This window comes from Tamandua tetradactyla, chromosome 6, assembly GCF_023851605.1.
Source record: "Tamandua tetradactyla isolate mTamTet1 chromosome 6, mTamTet1.pri, whole genome shotgun sequence".
Taxonomy (NCBI): domain Eukaryota; kingdom Metazoa; phylum Chordata; class Mammalia; order Pilosa; family Myrmecophagidae; genus Tamandua; species Tamandua tetradactyla.
In genome coordinates this window covers 170,139,583-170,143,990 of record NC_135332.1, presented here as the reverse complement: position 1 = coordinate 170,143,990, position 4,408 = coordinate 170,139,583, and the positions used below count along the sequence as shown (strand labels likewise).

General features: G+C 36.6%; 1 pseudogene; it reads left to right on the top strand.

Annotated features, from left to right (window-relative positions):
- The first annotated feature begins 1,617 nt into the window (after positions 1–1,617).
- On the top strand, positions 1,618–2,547 carry LOC143686498 (thiopurine S-methyltransferase-like; annotated as a pseudogene).
- Positions 2,548–4,408: the final 1,861 nt, after the last annotated feature.

The window sequence follows — 4,408 nt, the reverse complement described above, 5'->3', positions numbered from 1 at the left end:
CTGCATAATCACCTGATTATAGCCTACTATCCAACCACCCGTCCATCCCCCTGGGCAAAGATGTTGGAAGAGGCTTGAATCTAACCCTCCATATGATTCTTCAGTCCCTCTTCACTCTCCCCAACTAGGGACCAGTCAGCCAGCCTAAGGCTTCCCTAACCCTCTCTGCAGGTGCAAGTCCATTATGGAATGAAAAAGAAATGGTAGCAATGTATTATATTATTTTTTTGCTTTTTTATAAAGCTAAAATTGCCCCATTCAAAGGACTGTCCTATGCATTGAGAGCATGTCTTTCTTACTTTCTTGATGTTAAAAATATCCTTTCTTGGGTGGGCCATGGTGGCTTAGTGGCAGAGTTCTTGTCTGCCATGCCAGAGACCCAGGTTCGATTCCTGGTGCCTGCCCATGCAAAAAATATATATATATAAATATATATATATATCCTTTCTTTGATGATGTGATGGTGTTAGGTTGTAGTGTGGGTTTTGTTGTCTTCAGTGCACAAAATAAAACATTGGCAATTCTATGATGGTTATTTGCTTAGGTTAATTTTACAGGTCACCATAATCCAAAAGTCTGGGAACCACTGATCCAGTCTGTGCCTATTTGTTAAATGGTGGACACTTGCTCCCCATCCCACCCAGGCCTTTCTCTTATGGTTTATATTTAAGCCTAGAGGACAAGGGAAGTAGGCATAAGTGAAGAGGGGAAGGGTTGGTAGGCTGGTGGAGAATGACTTTCAGGCTTCAGCAGCCACTCTGTACTGTAAGATTTGGTCCCCACCTCTGTTGGTCTGGAAGTTCATTGTTCAGCTTACCCAGGAATGGTCAAACCCTAGAAAAATGGACTTCAGCCATCCACATCCACAGCCGCCTTGTGATGGAATCTTATTAAATGCAAATCATTTTCTCATTTGCTTAGATGTACCCTTAATTCACATCTTCACAAAAAAATTCAGGACTCATCTTCAACTCTTCTCTTTTTCTCATGACCCAAATTCAAACCTTTTTCGCTCCACCACCATGCCGTCTCTCTAGTGCAAGCCACCATAGCTTGTGCCTGAACTTTAGTAGCAGTGTCCTCAGTGGTCTCTGACTGTCAGATTATGCTCCTTACAATCAGCTCTCCATGCAACAGCCAAAGTGTATATAGAAAAGTTAAATGTAGTCAGGTGATTTTCCTAATATATTGCAAAAAAACTCCCCCAGCTTAGCATAACAAAAATGATGGATAGACAAGACTTCTGGTCGACCAAGATGGCAGCATAAGACACAGTGTCATTCCCTCAAAGAAACTTTGAACAATTAGTAAAAACTGTCAGTACCATCTTCCTCAAAATTCAGGATAACAGTTAAAGGATTTAAGTAAATGAGCAAATGCTGATTCAGGAAAATGTAGCTTTAAAAATGGTAAGGCAGGCAGCAGACAGTAGGCAGCAGGCAGCTGGAGAGGTCAGTGGCCCCAAGGATGTAATCCTTAACAAAGGAATTGGAAAAGCCTTCTATGGAAAGTATGATCAGCACAAAGAAAATAAAAATAATGACCTCTGGGTTTCTGCTACTGATCAAAAAGCAGCTTGAAAATATCTGCTTATGAGGCAAAGGTGTCTACAAAACTATGAATGATACAAGAATTTTACTCAAAATTTACCCCAATATCGAAGTACAGAAAAAAACAAGTACTAATTCTGGAAGAATGGCAAGAAAAGTGGTTGAGCTGCAACATTTCATTTCATCAAGAACAAGGACAGCAGCTATTAAAGAAGCATTTGAATACTTTTCTCAATGGCAAGAGGGGACACAGGATATTTTTTCCTCTTTGTGGAAAAGCAATTGAGATGAGCTGGTTTGCAGATCAGGGACACAGTGTATTTGATGTGGAGATCTGTGAACTTGAGGTTCAAGAATTTTTTACAGAGTAGAATCTTTCTTACTCAGTAGAACCAATTCCTGGACTATTTAAGAGTCCTTCAGAGAACATTTTGGTGTACTGTTGCAGCATTTTTTTATGTTCTTTATATTTCCAGAGTAAATATTGGTGAATTTGACAGGATTTGCCATAGAAGAGCTTTAGTCGCTGTTAATCCAGGATATCGAGAATGTTATGTTGATATAACGTATCCCTAACAAGAAAAGGGTTCCAGTACCTTGCATCTGTTATTTCTTGTGATCCCACTAAACATGGAGGCCCACCACTTTACATTCCAGAAAGTGAAATTAAAAAGCTGTTAGGAGGGCAGGCCATGGTGGCTCAGCAGGCAGAGTTCTCGCCCTCCATGCTGGAGTCCCGGGTTTGCTTCCTGGTGCCTGCACGGTATGTAAAAAGAAAAGGCTTTTAGGCACAAAATGCAATATTCATTGTCTTGAAACGGTTGATTCTTTTGAAGAATGTCATAAAAGTTGGGGAATTGTCTACATATTTGAAAAGTTATATCTATTTGCAGACAAAATCTAGCACATCAACATGTTTTTGAGCAATTGAAAATCATGCTCAGGCATGAGAATATAATGAACAACTAAAAAAATTATTTTCCAATCACATCACAGATCTTGCTCAAAAATGCGTATAACTTTTTAGAGAAAGATATATAATAAAATGCTTAAAGTGACTACCTTTAGAGGAGAGTGTAATTTGGGGTATGAGCAGACTATACTTGTGTGTTTTACTTACACATTATAAAAAATTTTACCATGAACATGTATTACTTGTATAATTAATATATAAAAGAAAAATGCAAGAAATATATCAAAGAAATATGAGAGAAAATATAGACATTGAGTGATTATATTTCAATATGATGCAAGGTAAAAGGAAAGTAATCAATAAATTATATACAATAATTTTTACTATAAACACTCTTTATGTACGCTTTTCCACATTTTGTCTCCTTATGTAATAATTTTATAGTAAGATAATTAAGAAACAACTTCAAAAGTTTAGTTAAATGAACTAACATATATGGAACCAAGTGTTTTTCTAAACTGTATAAATTTTACAAATTTTAAAATTAAGATTTTTCCTGAGTTTGGAAGGTTTTTGTTTCCTCTAGGTAGATCTTGTTTAAATGTTAGTCTTATGAAGTATGGTAAATCCAGACTCATGATTGTTCATTATGGAAGTTTAGATTAAATATATGGTTTTCATTAACACATTTTATTAAGTCAAGCACTGCCCCTTAACAGCACTACCTAATATCTAATAGGCTTTGATTGTTTAGCTCATGTTAATAGAATGATGTATCTCATTAAAAATACATTATTTGTGTAAAAAAATGGTTGGAGAAGCTTACAGCATCCTCATTGGCCCATTGGCCCCTCCCAGTGTGGTGTGGTGTGGCCTACACTCTCGTTGTGGAGACAGCAAAGTAACCCCCCATGTCCTACTGGATAACAATAGAAATATAAATTAGTTCTTGCCAAAACTACTTCAAAGTTATGATTCATTTGATGCAAATGTTCTAAGAAATTATCACGATGATGAATGTAAAACTATGTGATGATGTGAATTATTGATTATAGATGTAGAATGGAATGATCATATGGTAAGAATGTTTGTGTTTGTATGTTGGTACGTTTAATAAATAAAATAAATTTTAAAAAACATGGGAATGTATAACAGTGAATTTTGTGGTGGACGATGTCTGTATTTAACTCTACAAATATAGAAAATTCTTTCATGAACTAGGAAAAAAAAGAGGTATGATTCATGTACAAAGAGTGTTTAAGTCCAGGGTACAGGGGGAAAACTGTTATTGAATGCTATGTGCCACATTTAAAATGAAAACATCAGCACCACCACAGCAACAGCTGAGGTAAATAATGGAGGGAACGACAAGAGTTAAGAGGAGGTTTAGATTTCCTATTTGGTGAGGGTGGTTTATTGGTTTTCTTTCTCTTGGAAACAATGAAATTATCTAAAATTGAGAGTGTTGATGGACTGTGGACTTCGGGCATTATACATGATGCCCAATGAATGCAGGTGGCTGAAGAATGCACTGACAGAGTAGATTAGCAAACGGTGGTGTATACTCAGAACGAAGGTTGTGCTGCTACAAATAGGAATGAAGTCATGAGGCATGCAACGATGTGAATGAATGTGTGAGACGTTTGGGGAGGCAAAATAAGCCAGAAACAAAAGAACAACAATGGTATCATTACCTTTAGAAAATGCTTATAAGGGAACAGGGGCCTAGTGTGTAAGCTTTTATAGCAGACATATTAAGTCCAGAGTGGTAATTATTATTTCTGTATTTTGAGTGGCTGTTTTATATATATATATATAAAAACCTGATATTTAGAGATAAGAATGAAGCTGATAAGGTTGGGGTCAAAGTAATTCAGAATACAGAGGTAAGAAAGACATTGTCTATATTTTAGAACCATCCATACTCTTTGAGACCAAAGGAAGA